Below are 17,803 nucleotides of genomic sequence, written 5' to 3' on the forward strand. Positions count from 1 at the left end.
GAGTAATAATTTTTATTTTCTTTCCCCAAAGTTCTCCTGTTTGCATTCAGAATAAATGAATACTCAACTCATATCTTTACTGTCCCTTGAGTGTGTCTACATTTCACACCTTTGTGCTTATATTGTTCAGCCATAGATGACTTTCTGTAACAGATCTACTCATTAAAATTCTACATCTCCTTCAAGGACTGGTTAAATTATCTCCTCCTTGGAATCTGTCCTGATTAATTTAGCCCACAGCGATCTCATCTTTGTATGACCCATGTAGTACTTGTTGTCAGAACTACAAATTTATTAATTACTAATATACTATCTTATGATATAATTTGTACCCAACATTGTTATTTCTTACTATTTCATTAACTTTGCATATGAGCTAAGCCTTGCATTCCACATTTTACTGTAAGTCTATTTATTAATTAATTTATTTATTTATTTTGAGACAGAGTCGCACTCTGTAGCCAGGCTGGAGTACAGTGGCTCGATCTCGGCTCACTTCAAGCTCTGCCTCCCAGGTTCAAGTGATTCTCCTGCCTCAGCCTCCCAAGTAGCTGGGACTACAGGCATGTGCCATAATACCTGGCTAATATTTTCATTTTTAGTAGAGATGGGGTTTTACCATGTTGGCCAGGGTGGTTTCTATCTCCTGACCTCGTGATCCGCCCACTTCAGCCTCCCAAAGTGCTGGGATTACAGGTGTGAGCCACCGTGCCTGGCCTTTACTGTATCCAAAGGGAGAGATCATGTCTCATTCATGTCAGATAGTTTTAAAAATAATTTTCCACTAAACGTAGAGTACGTAGTCTTTCATACGCTTTGTTTTTTAAATAAATACTGTGTGTTAAAATTATTAACTTTTTAAGGGTAACAAATATTGCTTTCATATATTTGTTAATACTAAAACCTATTCAAATGCAAAATTCCTTTACATATATATGTAAACTTTTTTTTTTATGCTATCCTGGACAAATGGAATTTAAAAGTGAAAAGGATTATTCTTCATCCTTTAAGATAGTTGGAACAAGCAATGCCCATTTGTAGAAGAGGCCTCTTGTATAAAACATTCATCTTAAGATTTATTGAAGTCTAGTTATTTCTAGAACTCAGATACAGTTCAAATCACACATAATGGGCCAGAGTTTGGGAACTGTAATTTTGAAAAACATCAGGGTCTCCCTTATTGAGATTTATCCTCTGGCCCAGTTTTCATGGACAACTGAGTCCTAGAGATGCTTGTAATAGCACAGTGAATGAAAATTAAAAAGCGATTGTGTTTTTTGTTTGTTTGGACACATGAAATAAGAATCAACAATTTGGAATTCATTAATCCATTCATCAAATATTTATTGAGCATCTATCATTTCCTGATTTGAAAAATAAGCAAGCTATGTTCTAAATTTAAGTTTTGATTTAACTCTAAATCAAAATTACACAGGGAGGCAATAGAGAGATCAGAGCCTGAATTTCAGATTTCATAGTCAATGTCTTTATTCTCACTGCCTCCATGGATCTACCTTGGTGCCCGACATGTTTTCCTGAGATTCCTGATGACTTGACACTTGAATGTTCATGACAGCTGGTAGAAAGTTGGGCTGAGTCTGTGGCTATGAACTTCGGCACAGGTAATTGCCCCACCTGCCTTTTATCTCTGCTATGTATACACATTAGATGGAGAAGCTTACCCGACTTCATTAGCTGCTGTGCTCCAGGCGATGCTCATTCTAGTGACTGGCAGAAAGGCTGTTATTCTCCTCCTAACTCCCTTGCCTGGGCTATTAGCATACCCTCTTCCCACCCGAATGCTCTGCTAGGCACTGTTTGAATCAAGCGACCTAGTCTGGAAGGACCCTGTAGTGACTTTCCAGTCCGTTTCTAGTATTAATTTGGTACAATTCATCTCAAAAAAGGCAATTAGGCATTATAAATTATTATTTTTCAATTAAACATTTAACCACAACAGAAACAAAGAAGGTCCTAAATGCATTAATTTAAAATCTTTCTCTATGCAGAAAGCCAAAATAACAGATTCTTTTTCCTAGAAGTGAGAAATTATCTATAAAGTATGCCATAAAAATAAGAAATATTTTAACTTAATTTGTCAACAAAATAATAGATATGGCTGTATTACTCTGTTACAAATCAATTATAATAATGAAACTTTATATGAGTTTACTTTTATTTAATTAGTTGCATCAGATGTGCTGTAATTGTTAATGCATCAAAGTATAAATGATGAAATAAGGTTAAACGGCAGTTCCCAAAACGTGTATATTTTACATTGTGGGGAAAAATCACAGCAAAATACCATAAATAATGCAAACTATAATCTAAAATGTTAGGTTTCTTAGAAATCATTTTTGGATGAGGAGAGTGGAAAAAAAGAAAAAATAATAACTTTCTCAAAGGTGTTTTCTTTCTTTATTCCCTCCTAGTTAAAAGGCATTTACATAATCGAACTCCCGGGCAGTAAGTCATGTACCCCCAACTTTATTTTTTTAATAACAACCCTGATGTCTCCAAGGAGTGAAGAGATTTGGTCAAGCTCAACCCAGTGCCTAGTTTACGAAAGAACTAGAATTAGGGTCCCGATTTTATGAACTCTCAGGAAAGGCAGAGCTCTTCAACATCATAATGCTTCTTCTCATTCTCCAGTAACGATTATGAAACATGCATTTCTCTTTGATTTTCAGAAATTTCCCCCTATGGCTAACACAATTTACTTGATATGTGAGAACATTGCACAAAATAAAAGTTGCATTGAGTCACAGGGAAATAAAAAGCTTGCCCTATCCTGTGCTACTAAATACAGCCGATACTTCAAATGCTGAAGGGCGATAATTTAAACAAAATTGACACTGTGTTGGTTTTATGGATTTCTAATGTGTTTCATCTTGGGTACATTGGACATATTGATGCCTTAGCTTCTGCTGCATCTAATACTGAGGTTTGTAAATTTATACAAATCGAAAACTGCAGGCCTCCTTCAAAACACAGGCAGGCACGAATACTATTTTTTGCTCCCATCTTTAATTTGTTTGCTTAGTAAAAACTACATGCTTCAGGAAGAAAAGAAAAACATTTGGTTAAAAAAAATTATGCAATAGCTTTTTAGCCTTTATCTTACAGAAGTTTACCAGATTTCTTTTTCATTAATATTTGGACATTTTGCTTACATTGTTCTCTCTTTCCACTTTCCATCTCTGTAAAATTGGCAAGATTTTGTGGAACTTAAGACCAAGTTCTGTGTAATGTCAAATCTGGGAAAAGAGAAACAAAAACCAATCAAAGCAAACAATAACAACAAGACTTCCTATCACTAAGACAAAGACAAAAAAAAAGTATAAAAACTTATAAGCACAACATAAATGAAATTGAAGAGCGAGGTAGATGTTCATCTGAGTTGTTTTGGATTATGTGAATATCTTGCCCACTAAATATCCTAACTCTCGTTATTCCCTTTTGAGTAGAAAAAAATAAACAAAAAGACCCCTTATTCCTTATGGCAGTTTGATGCAGAGAAGAATGTAAACATTTATGTGTGCATCTCTGAATTTTCACCCATCTACATAGTTCTCTAGCTCTCTTTCTGTTACAGTTTCTGTCTTCTAGAAAACTTTATTTTTCCCCAGAACACACTGTGTAAAAATGTCTGTATTTGTGCTTTTATAAATGGAGAAAATGACCATGTTTTAGAAACCCCAAACCAGAACATGTGGTTTCAGTATGGATTTCTTTTTCACAATTTGTGAATCTAATGACATTAAAATTCCCCCAATCATATACACTTTCAAGAGTTAGACTTCTAATGACTTGCATATATTAGAAGAAATACAAATACACGTGTATACAGACAAGTATTTCATCTGCTGTTGTCTGGCTGGACCAGCCGTACTTAGGGTCTCTCCTGCCCATGGTGGACCATCCCAAAAGTCACATAAAAGGATCCTGACTCCAAAATCAAGTAGATAGGTTTCTGAATGCAAGGAATGTACATAAAACACTTTGGCAAGGCCCCATTTTCATGAGAAAATTTGGCATGTCTTTGGCCCATAACTCCCCATCATTTTGTGGCTTTTGAGTTTAGAAACAAATCCAAATTTTAATTATTATGCTTATTGATATGGTTCATTTAATTTTTTTATTTTTTAAAATGGACAGTCATAGATAATTTGATACCTTTTGAGACAAAAGTGAGGCGGAATATTTTAAACTGGGATTGGCTCAAGAAAATCTCAATTGCATAGCCATTCATTTTATGTATCTATAAATGGATATTTCCCTGGTTCCCCCAAAGATTTGAGGCAACTAACAAAGAACCAAGAATAATAAGAAAGTTGATCTCACAGAAATAAAAAGTAGAAGAGAAGATACTAGAAATTGGGAAAGATAGGCAAAAACAGGAAATAGAGATTTATTAAAAGATACAAAATTACAGCTAGATAGAGGAATATGTTGTGTTCTCTAGCACTTTAAGGGTGACAATAGTTAACAGTAATATACTGTATAGTTTCAAATAGCTAGAAGAACAATACTGAATGTTCCCCATACAAAGAAATGATAAATGCTTGAGGTGATGAAAATTGTAGTTATCATGATCTGATCTCCGTATATTATATGTATTGAAACATGACTATGTACCTTGTAAATATGTATAATTACTATGTGTCAATTAAAAAATAAATTTTAAAAAATAATGTAAAAAATAAGGTAGTTGGTGCAAAGGGAAAATAAAGTAAACATGAAATGGTCATTGTCAGATTTGTCTGTAAGTTTCCTTGTGGTTTAAGCAAAGAACATATATGCACAGTATATATGATGCATACTCATTAAATATTTGTTGACTTCATCAAAGGTTGCTAGTTCATGAGTTATGGTTGAAATATTATTTGTGACTGTGTAACAAACGTAAAAACAATCATACTAAATAGTTTTGTATGGTGTATGAATACATCAAATGGGTTGTCTTTCATGATTTGTCTTCATTAAGCTCTGAATATAATGTTGAATTTCAGAGACCAGTATTACATCTACATAGGTCATTTATTTTGTTAATAAATGAGACAGCCAAAAATCAAAGACTTCTCAGTAATCCAAAATTTGTCTAAGTGACTAAAAATTCAACATTTTAAAATCAATTTTAAAATAAAACCTTTCAAAAAACAGAATAACATTTGAAAATAATTTAAAAATAAACATAGACAATTGTAAGATGCAAATAAATTCTCTTTTCTCATTGTCTTTTCATTCTCAAATGGATTGAATATTTTGATTGAATTGACTTCTCAGGATAATCCAAGGAGTTAGTATTTCTCTGTGATTATGCAGAGGTTACTTGAAGGTGGTTACCTCATTTTTCTGATTTAGGATGGTCATAGCAACCCTTCTTCTCTGGAACATTGTAAATTTTAAGCAGGGAGTGGTTAAGGGTAGAAGAAACTTTATAAACTATCAGATAAACTGGGAAGAGAAAACAACAAGAACACAGGTTAGCTCTCAGGGAAGACATCTCAAAGATTCTCTCCATTTTTTTGGCCTTATTCACCCTTAAAAAAAAAAAAAATACGTGATTGGAGAAATATCATGGGCCTGAGCATTCAAGAAATTTGTAAACTTTCATAAGCTTACGTTTTGGTTTCAACTTGCTCATTAATCAGCCTAACACATTGTCTTTGTTACTGGGAAATAATTATGGTCTCAGAATCTTCATTCCCATATTTATAAATATGAGATTTAGAAAAGCTAAATTTTATTTCAAGAATAATATTCAAACTATTCAATAGAACAAATGTGACTATAAAAGTGGAATCACTGAGGCATTTGATCACAGCCTGTTTGAAAAAGTGCATACTGAAAACTTATGAAACCCTTGTTTAGAATTTGTGGTATTTAAGAATACCTCAAATAAGAGTTTGAATGTATTTTTTCTTAATGTTTAATGTAATTAAAGCTCAAAAAATTGAATGGCAACACATGGTAAGGGGAATTTTAGAATTACTGGCTTACGAAGCAGAGGTAGTGTGGCTGAGAGGGCCAAGAATTACTGGCTTACTAAAAATTGGTTAACTAATTATATAAACAACCTTCTAAGCCTTTCTATTCGATTAATATATATTTGTCAAGGAAGTAGAATTCTCAAACACTCTTTGTGGTGCTAATAATTGGGAAGTGAAGGAGATGAAGTCTGTACCTTCAATGAGTTTATATTCTAGTAGGGCACATGGATGGTCTTTTAACAAATAATTACTTTATTGATTATTTAATTAGAGTTGAGATAATGAAGAGGAAATGCAGTGTGATAAAAGTGAATTATAAAGGGGTATGATAAAGTCTGGGGACTAGAGAATAGCATTTATAAGAAAATGATATTGAAGTGGAGTAATAAAATTCAATTATTCATCAAGGGAGGTCCTTTCAAGACCCATTGTGTTATTCTCTTCCACCATTGCAAGAGATAATGTGCTGCTTTATTATAGGTATGGGTGGGGTGGGGTGGAGTGGTCAGCAAGAATTAGTTCCACCCTAACTTCCCAGGTCTCCTCCTAGACACATGCATTCTAGTCCGGAGTGAAAAGAAAGAGAGAAGAATTGGGTGGAGGGAGATTTCTCTTTCTTTCTCCATATATGTATGGAGAAATAGATATATTTGGTCATATATATATAAGCACGTAAAAGATAAAAGGTGCTCATTTAATGATTATTGAAAGAGCAATTCTTATAGGTTTTGCATAATCCTGTATTCTGAATATTCAAGACAGGGATATCAGACTGCAAGACGTCTTCCAAGAGCAGGATTTTTTTTTTTCTGTTTGTTTTTTGACATAGGTATGGGAGAATGGGGAATGTGATAAAAACCTTTGGTGGAGATGACGATGATTTCCTCCCTCTGGATTTGATAATCTAGTATGTGCTATGGATTGTTTTGTTATATGCACTTGTTGTTTCATGTGTGCTTGGCCTTTTCAACTAGACTAAATGCATTTCAAGCACAGGGACCATGCTTTTTATCACTGTATCTAGCACAGGACCAACTATTTACACATCTGTTGATGAGTACCCAGGATGACAGTGGGAAGGTAACATCCATTATCCTTGACAAAGCAGCTGTCCAGTTGATCAGTTTTCATACTACCTTCTACTTCTTGATTATGTAAGATAAGAAGTGAATTATCAGTAGGTTTTTATGCCTTTGTAATGATCTTGAAAATGGTGGAGCTGTGTCCTGAATGTTCTTTTGCTAGGTTAAAATCAGGAAGCTGTAGTTGCAAATGTCATGAATATGTACAAGTGGCTCAACTGTTGCTTCTACCTCTCTTCCTTCCCGATTGGTGACTGGATGTCTACTTCTGCGAGCACTACATCTGCCTTCCAAAGCCTTTTGTGCTGGGGGAAGGAGTGCTCTGTTATTCTGTTTTGTCAGATGGCAGGGTATTTTTTTCTGATGAATCTTAGGATAATACCAGTCTCTCTCTTTCTATCTGTCAGCCTCTCCCTCTCTTTTCCTTTAACTGCTCTTCCCACCCCCATATAAGCACAAACTGTCTTTTTTTAAAAAAAAAAAAAACACACACACACACACACACACATGAGAATGGGTAGCAGGAATTTGCAGTGGCAGATTTTTGAAAGAATAAATTTCTCTGCCTTCTTTCTTTCTATACTCCAAAGACATCCCACATACACAGATGTGACAACTTTTTTAAAGCTAATTTGAGCGAATGCCTGTCTGGCGACTTACTCTGGGAATAGTTACACTTGCCCAAACTGAAGTTATGCCTTTGTAGAGGTGACACTGACGGCATGTTATTACTGCACGCTCAGAAAAGAGACACTGTGAGAAAGAAAAAGAAAAAGACATGAAAATGAAGTATGCGTGGTAGTGTTTTTGAGGATCTTTGTTAATGGGACCGAAATGGAGGCATTTGCCTAAATGTAACTGCTTTTGTAAAAATAGCTAGCTGGGAGGCATCTAGTTTGGGCTTCGTTGTTTTCCTTAATAAAGACATTCCTCAAATTCAGTAAACAGAACAAATACAGGGGTTTCCACTAAAAATGTGTGGGGATAGAGAGGTGGCAGTTCTTGCCAGATTTATCTTTAAATGTTACCTTTTTCAGTTAGTGAACACTTATTTGTGTCCAATTTCTCAGGCTGTGTTTTGAAAATAGGTGTTTTTCAGTCAAACTCATAGTAACATTATTGTGAAACTGATGAGGGCAAGCAAAGGCATTTGGGAATGGAGAAGAAAGCAACCTTTCCCATGTCTGGGATGTACATTCCAATTTCATGTCATCCACTTGGACAACTGTGCTCCTTTCTTCGTTTGTACCCCTTCTCCGTATCTTCTTTTTCCTTCTTTTCTTCATCTCCTTGTGTTCATCCTTTAATCAATGCAGATTATATTGCTATTTCTACTTATCTAATACATTAGGGGATATGGGAATGCATAATGCATTTGTGGGAACATAAAGAATATTATATGCTGCTCTTGCCCTCAGGAGTTTGCTGCTATTTGAGAAGACATGATATATATGCATGAAATGTTGAATAAAGATTCAAGATTTGAATGACAATGTAGGAATATACATCAGATGAGCAATAAGTACTATCAGCTTTTAGTTAAGAGATCAGTGCAGACTGCATGGTCAGAAAAAATGTTTGTTAATTTCTTTCACTCTTCTGGAAGCACACGAAGCTTATATATATGCTTTCAGGTTTTTATTGGATTATCTTACAGTGCTTTGGCTATATATTTTCCAGAATGTTTTCTAAATATTACTGAGCTTTCAAAGTTTTGATTAAGTTTTACCTACTCTATGAAAAATGCTGTGGTCTTTTCAGCCCATGGGCAGCTGCTCCTTCTCTGAATTTCTCTAGGTCAGTGCTTCTCTATCATGTATGGAATAGTGGACAACTTGTTCTCTCGTTTCTTTCATTTTATTTTATTTTATTTTTGAGACAGAGTCTTGCTCTGTCACCCAGGCTGGAGTGCAGTGGCGTGATCTTGGCTCACTGCAACCTCTGCCTCCCAGCTTCAAGCGATTCTCCTGCCTCAGCCTCCCGAGTATCTGGGACTACAGGTGCATGCCACCATGCCAGACTAATTTTTGTATTTTTAGTAGAGACAAGGTTTCACCATATTGGTCAGGCTGGTCTTGAGCCCCTGAACTCATGACCCGCCTGCCTCAGCCTCCCAAAGTGCTGGGATTACAGGCATGAGCCACCGTACCCAGCCTACATTCTCTAATTTCTACTTTGTTTTGTGTGTATAAGTTAAGTCCTATCTTTTCTTTCAAAATGACTTTTTTTTTTTTTTTTTTGAGAGAGAGAGAGAAGGGTTTTTGTACTCATACACAGCTCATAAAACCAAAAGCATCCACTGGTCCACCTTGTTGTTCTGTAAGTATTTACTGAGTTGATGTATAACCAACAGACCTTGGATAAATTCCTTTCATTGGAAGGATACCCAAATTCATTTCCAGCTCTAATATCAAATAGGACTTTGTTTCTATGACTTGAAGCCAAATTCTCTTTACAAACATTTAAGGAACACTTCCAGCTTGCACTGGTCACATTAGAGATAAAAGTAGTTTTAGGAGATATCTTAAGTTCTCACAGAGTTTAGTGCCCAACGAAACTGAATACCACTGACTGCAGCAGAATTCCTTCACACGATGTAGGCTCTTAAGGGGCTAACTACTTTTCAACTTGTAAGACCCCTTCAGTTCCCTGATAAAATTGAACCTTTAAGATTTACTTTTCACCATTGTATCTGAAAGCCATTTCAAAAGTCATTCAATAGAGGGCAGGACAAGATGATCTCAAATGCATTTAATTCTATCATTGTAGATTTCTGAACATCAACAGAAATATATGTACACATATGCACACGAGATAGCAAGGGATTTAAAGGAGGGTGGCTAAGTTGAACTTTTCCTACAAACACTCTGCCTTCAGATCAGCACCCCAATTTTCTCCTCTTCTATGCCTCACAAGCTCAAGTTCTGTTTGGCCAAGGAACCAGAGATACTGTGATTCCTGGGAGAGTATCTAAAACGACAGTTGCTGAAAGGTTACAGCAAAATCTATTAGAAAAGAAAAGTTGAGGGAAATCAGGTGAGCTCATAGAAGAAAATAAGGAAAGACTGGCTCCCTTTTGGGATTAGGTCTAATTAAGGTGAGCAAGCAGCTGGGCCTGTTTGGAATAACAATTGTGCTAGCATGTCACTTTTTTCTGCTTAGTTGAAATTTGGGAATGGTGGATATAAGAAAATTAGAGCTCATTTAGAATCTGTTGAAAGGACAGTGTGCCTTCATTATTAGTTTTGCATCTGAATTTTCCTGGGGCAGTCCTCTCTCTGTTATAGGTAATGAATTTTTCCCCAGATGTAATTGGATGAGTTTAATTTTTTCTTTCATTACCTGTCGAGGAGGCCTATGCCCCTACTTCCCTTTGTGTTTTATTAGGACTGTAACCCCTATTTAAATAAAGGCTTTGATTGTCCTTATATATGTTCAATCAGCACTTTCTGATTGAATAGTTCTGGTCACACAATGCTCTCGCTTAGCATTTTTTACTAATTACATTTTCGACCTGGCTGGGTGTGGGAAAACCTCTGATGGTGTTTGTTTGCTGCTTTTGATTATGTCAGTGGTTTGGTCCATCCACAGCAGAAGGAGGGTGAGGAAATAGGTCTTCGAGCTATAATCCTGCTGGTCTTAAAGAATGACTTAATTTGATTCCATCTTCTATTGAAGGAATAGAAAGCCAAATTATGTGCTAGTAAATTTTTAGCAAACAGATCTAATACAAACAAACAAAAATTATCCCTGATTTGTAGCTTTTGCTAATTTCCATGGTGTAAATACTCCCACCATAGCTGATTTTATATGACATAATTGAATGTGGAGTTGAGAAGAAATGCTGTCAAACTGATCTCTAGAGCCAGTGGCTGCAGCTTCAGCACCGCACAAAGAGTCTCAGTTACATTTCTGCCATTGAAGGCATGGACCTCATCATCTTCTCATTACAATTGAGATTACTGGTTGTTAAGCTGACTCAGTTATGGTGTGATTTCAATGACATATATGTGGGAATTCTATTGACGTTTTAAAGTCAAAGACATATTAGGGTGATTCTTCTGCCTGTGTTTAAAACTTGGAAATATAATAGCTAAACCATATCATTTTACATTAAACGTACATGTTTCCTTAGAAATTTGTTAAGTACCATATATTTTATCCTTTATTAATACATTAACAAGAATCTTAGTAGATGTACTGGATGAGAATTCAGAAGACTTGAGATTTGTCCAAGTCATCATTAATGGTCTCTGTATCTTTGATAACCCATTTAATATTGAGGCATCACCAATTTTCTCATCACTTAAGAAAAAGAACCACATAAGAATTTCTATGAGAGAATTATAACCTCTCATAGAAACCTTATTTCCACATGAATAGCGTTACTGTTTCTTTTCATTCAACTTCTATGGCTTTATTTTTATCTGTCCTAAAGTAGATTTTTAACCAGAAACTTATGTAATAATATGCTTACATAAATTATATCCATAAAATAAGATATCTTGTTCTCTGTGTTTGTTTGTTTGTTTTTGACGGAGTCTCGCTCTGTTGCCTAGGCTGGAGTACAGTGGTCCGATCTCGGCTCACTGCAAGCTCTGCCTCCTGGGTTCATGCCATTATGCCTTAGCCTCCCGAGTAGCTGGGGCTATAGGCGCCCGCCAGTCTTGCTGGGTTTTAAGAGCCTGGAAGGTAGGCATCAGGCTCGATTCTTCTTTGTACATTTCTCAGTATTTAGACCAAGAACCTGAACAGAGAGAACACTCAAATAACATACAAGACATGATTTAGTGATTGATTGCCTTAATCAGTCACTAAACAATCCTTGTTAGATAAGGATATTTATATTGCAACGTTAAACAATTCAAATAAAAATTATAAAATAAGTTAAAAAGCATGTTACCAATGATAAATTATTATTTTTTTTTTTCACAGTACAAATTTTCTAATTCTTATTAATGACAAGAATGGAATACACTATTGAGGTTTAATGGGTTTCAAAAAAAGGTTAAACATATTTCTATCTCCTCTACCATAACTACGTCTTTTTGACAATCTCCCAAATAGATGAATATAAAATCATTTTAATTCGGTTCAATAAACCTTAAGCTTTATTTGAGTATATTGCAAATGCAAAAATGAAAAAGACTTCCAAGTTGATGTGGCATCCCACTGGACTGTGATGTTTTCTATTTCCCACTTTTACTCACCATTTCCTCATGGCCTCCAATGTTAGGATAGACAAGCTTTTGACTCGATCTTAAATGCAATGAGTCGTGGCATGCCAGAAGTGCTGTGTAGTGATGAGGTCTGTGACTGAGAGATGGAGAGACTGTGGCTTTTCCTCTCAATCTTTTCATTCTACTCTTTAAATTTCCATTTTGCCATCGATAAAATAGCAAATATAGTGTGTAACTGCTTTACCTACTAGCATCAAGTTGAGTATGTACAAGAAAAGGACTCTAAAATATAAAATTGCCATAAGATAAAATAGTCTCACTCTGTCACCCAGGCTGGAGTGCAATGGCACAATCTCAGCTCACTGCAACCTTCACCTTCCAGGTTCAAGCAATTCTCATGCTTCAGCCTCCCAAGTAGCTGGGATTACAGGGGTGTGCAACCATACCAAGCTAATTTTTGTATTTTTAGTAGAGATGGGGTTTCACCATATTGGCCAGGCTGGTCTTGAACCCCTGATGTCAGGTGATCCACCCGCCTCAGCCTCCCAAAGTGCTGGGATTACAAGTGTGAGCCACCATGCCTGGCCAAGCCTCAAGCTTTTAATTGTTCTTTGTTAACCCAAATGACTGATCACTAGGCAATAAGTCTAATTATAGATGAAAAGTATGATTTAAGAGGCTGTGGGTAATTTCAAAATAGAACTGGGTCTGGAGTGGTCTGTTTCTAGCAAAATGGTGGACTAAAATAGTGCTGACATTCTCCCACTACAGCATGTTAAATAAAATGAAATAAAATATGACCAAAAACATTTAATACATGGCTGAGTTTGTACAAAAGAAAGAGAAATATTCACTTTCCCGAAGCAAAGAGAAAGCAGTGAAGATAAGGGGGCCAATAACAGCTCAGGCCTTGGATTTTAATCTATTTATGTAAAGAAGGGACAATGCCATAGGCCTGAGCTAAATGAGAACTAAGAATTGGGATTTTCTAAAATAAAACTGGGACCTGCAGGCTACAACCCAAGGAAAAATGTTCTTCATGCTATTTATATGAGTGAAATGTAAAACACGAAGAACCAAGAAAAAGTTTGAAAGTACAATGATTGAAAAGATACCTATTGGCAAAGACTAGCCAGAAGAAATCTAGAGGAACTTTTAAAATATCACCCAAAACATTCTGTAAAAAAAGAAAAAATAAAATAAAATATTATTAAAGAAGGTAATTGTATAATTCTAAAATATTTAAGTCATAAGGAACACATTACAATCTTAAAAAACAAAGCCTCATATGCAGGGTGGTTCAAGCTTGTAATCCTACCACTTTGGGAGGCTCAGGCAGGCAGAACACTTGAGCCTAGGTGTTCGAGACCAGCCTGGGCAACATGGAGAAACCCCGTCTCTACAAAAAGTACAAAAATTAGCTGGGTTTGATGAGGCATGCCTGTAGTCCTGCTACCTAGGAGGCTGAGATGGAAGGATCACCTGAGCTTGGGGAGGTAGAGGCTACAGTGGGCCGCAATCATGCCACTGCACTCCATCCTGGGTGACAGAGTGAGACCACATCTTGAAGAAAAAGAAAAAAAAGCAAAAAGACAAGAAAAGAAATGGACGGAAGTAAAAGGAAAACGGAAAACTATAAAATTAGATTTGAGGGTTTTAAACATAATTCTCTGAGGAACTTGTTGGTAGACCATAAATAACTAGTAAATACAAAGGTGATTTTTAGCAAACAATTTTTGAGTTCATAGAAATGACTGAAGAATGCAATGCTGCTCTTCATTTTGTTGGAGAACTGGACAGAACTAAAAGAAAGCTCTAAGTAAAATTAAAATTCTAAGTAATTTAAGGACAAAATAACATATTCATTATTCACAGATCCTATAATTGTTGGCAAAAAAATATCCAAGGGAAGCGAATATACAAGCAGTCCGTTATAACTAATAGGATATTTCAGTACAATTATTGAAACCAAAATGATCAATATAAAGAAAAATTGGTGGTATTTCCACACTCAAGTAATGATTAGATATGTTAATTTCTAAAAATATAGCAATTTATAATTGCATCTACAAAGAACCTAGAAATAAATCTAACAAAAGATGTATAGTTTACAATTTTGAAAAATTATTGAAGAAAATATAATAGTATCAAAATCACTGGAGAGATATATACTGACTCAATCAGTGGGAACTTTTACTGTAGCAATTATGAAAATTCCCTCATAAATTTATCCATAAGGAGCACACAATTTTATTAAATCTCCCAACAATTTTTCCAGTGCAATCTGACAAACTGATCATATAATTTATTTGAAAAGTGTTACCACTAAAAACAGCCAAGACTATTTTGGAAAAATTAATCATTGGGACCAGGCCAAGAAAAACTTATTTCAAAACAACAGTTATTAAAACAGTATGGTAGGTAATAGACAGTAGACCAGATGAGAGAGTGCCAAAGCATAAACACATAGAGTACAATATGGGAATTTATTATGTGACATAGGAGGCATTGCAAGTAAGTAGGGAAATGACAGCCAATTCAGTAATTGGATAGTGACAATTTACTTTCATTATTAAAAAATCTAATCCCATTCAAATGGATTAAAATACAAAAATGTTTTTAAAAAAATGAACAGTTTTAAAAGAAAATGTATGAGAATATCTTCTTTATACCAATTTAAGATAATGTGTTAAATAAAACTTTAAAGTAACACATTACAAAGGTTAAAATTGATTTTTTGTTTACAATAAACTAATAATGAGCTGTTCCCACATGACTACCCAATGAACTGATATAAATTATCTAGAACATATAAAATTATTCACAATCCCTTAAGAAAGGTGTTTTAAAATAAGCAAAGGAATTAAATAGGCAATTCAGAGAAGAAATCTACTGGCAAACAAAAAACAAAAAACAAAAACCACACCACCTAACTTTACTACTAATAAAAGAGATTTAAATCAAAATATTTAAAATTGCATACATGTCAGATGAACAAAATTAGATAAATATGATAACCACCTTTGGTGAAAACCTTAGGAATATAACCTTTTATAAATTGCAAATATCAGTGTACTTTGGTACCACTATTTTGCAGAGTGATTGGATGAAATTCAGGGAAGTCAAAACTGTCTATAGTTTATGATACATATATTCCAATTTCTGGCATCTTACCTTAGAAAACATTTGTTTGAACATGTGCTGATGGAGATTCATACAAATATGTTTATTGCAACACTGTGGAAAACTGAAAAATAAATGGGAGAGTGTGCTTTGCTTATCAGTCTGGTAAAGAAAAATATCTTAACATTATTCTTACAATGAAGCAGTATATGAATGCTCTAGATCAAATTATATTAAAATAAATAGATCTAAAAACAATACTGAGTAAAAGAAGTTGAAAATTTACATACATTTTTAAGCCAAACAAAATGGTAACATATATTGTTTATGGAAAATTTTATATATAAAGAAAAAATATAAAAACACACAGGAGGCTGGATAGATGGATGGATGGATAGATTAGATAGATAGATAGATAGATAGATAGATAGATAGATAGATAGATAGATAGATGGATAGATAGATAGATGATAGATAGACACACACACAGATATATAAGCATTGGAATCATGGCTGCCTTTGGTGAATGGAGAAACACAAATAAATGATATGGGTAACTGGGCTTGTTTTGTTCTATTTCATTAAATTTGAAAGGGAAGATTTTGGGGGGAGCTTTAAAACTGCTCTTCTTTTATGTATATGACAGTGATGAATTTCACAATAACTGACTTGGCTTTGGTCTTTCCTGTCATGAAGAAGTGGCTTCATAATGACCAGTGAACACGGGCGCCATCGGGGCTCTGCACAGAGTTACATCGCAAAGTCTGGAATAAGGGTTTCCCTAGCTAAGGCAAGGATCACACTACAGCTTCTGTGTGAACAGATCAGATATGAGAATCATTTGAATACTGCAAATCTCAGGAGACTCAACATTCCCATAATACCTGCTCTGTCTTGAGGAGTTCATTAGAAAGTTATTCTACTGAGAAAATATTGAACTCATTCTCTATTTTTTTTGGATTCTCATCCTACTTTTTGAAGAAAAACAAAGTTAATTATCATACGAGACAGTCCTTTTGCTATTTGAAGCCATGCACCTTAATATTTTCTCCAACCTGCTTTTCAACAGACTGATATACAATACTTGCAGACCCCTCACTCCCCTCTGCACTCCACAGACTCCTGTTTTTAATAAGTGTGTTCTGGAAACGGGAGAAGTCCTGCAGAGAGGGATGTGTGACACTAACCTTTTTAAGTCTGTTCCTTCCTACACTTTACCTAAAGCAACATCTCTGGAAGAGTGAGCTGGTATTTCAGCTCTGATACATTTTTTAATCCACCAGGTTATCTATGAGGGATACATTTCAAGACCTCCGGTGGATGCCCAAAGCTGTGGCTAGTACTGAACTCTATATATGCTATGATTTTGCCTATACATATGTACCTATAAAAAGTTTAATTTATAAAGTAGGCAGAGCACACTAGTATTTTTGGACCATTATTAAGCAAAATAAGGATGACTTGAACACAGGTGCTGCAATAGCATGACAGTTGATCTGAAAACCAAGACTGCTATGAAGTGACTCATGGACAGGAGGGTAGACAGAGTGGAGACACTGGACGAAGGGAGGATTCACATCCTGGGCTATTCCAAATGGTTTATTATAATTATGAATTGTTTATTTCTGGAATTTCTCATTTAATATTTTTGGATCACAGTTGACTATAGGTAATCAAAACTGTGGAAAGTGAAACCTTGGATAATGGGGGACTACTGCATTACAAAATGATTTAGCATTGGGTGGTTATGGGAGATCACTATGGGAGAAAAGCTTTAGCCATTGCTATCCTATTGTGCATACAAACAGCCTGCATCCCTCCATACATATTTATATAGGCAGGAGACTTGGGTGATTTTTTTTCGTATCATGAATAATTTTAACACTACAGACGTTTGACTTTGAATCAACAACTAGTTTCAGATGAACGTAATTGCAGCCAAAGAAAGTTTCTAACTAAAATTAGTTACTTTTCATTTTTAACAAACTACTGCCTGCTGCATTTCCTGTGATCTCGGCTTTCATCTTCCTCTCATGGAGTCACATGTAACAATGATTCCTTCACTTCCGTGTCTATTTTCTTCTTGGCTTCTCGAAGTGTAAAACTTGCAGTTCCTCCTGCCAAATGACTTTCCAAGGCTGTGCCTAGGAGATGCCAACCCAACTCACGCTCACACTTGTTCCCATATTACCCTCAGATTTCAATGGCCACGAGTCCCTTTGCCCTTTCCATGTATTCAAGAAGTGGAATATGAGCTTCACACAAAAACAAGCAAACAAATACACTGTGAGAGCAAGATTTTAAACAAGATGTCTGGGTACAGCTTTAGGCAATGTGTTAAGTGCTTTTAAGAATTATATCTCATTTAATATTTATAAAATTCTCTACAGGAACTATGATTATTCCTATTTTACAGATGAACTTA

Source organism: Pongo abelii, chromosome 17, assembly GCF_028885655.2.
Source record: "Pongo abelii isolate AG06213 chromosome 17, NHGRI_mPonAbe1-v2.0_pri, whole genome shotgun sequence".
In the NCBI taxonomy this organism is placed as follows: Eukaryota; Metazoa; Chordata; class Mammalia; order Primates; family Hominidae; genus Pongo; species Pongo abelii.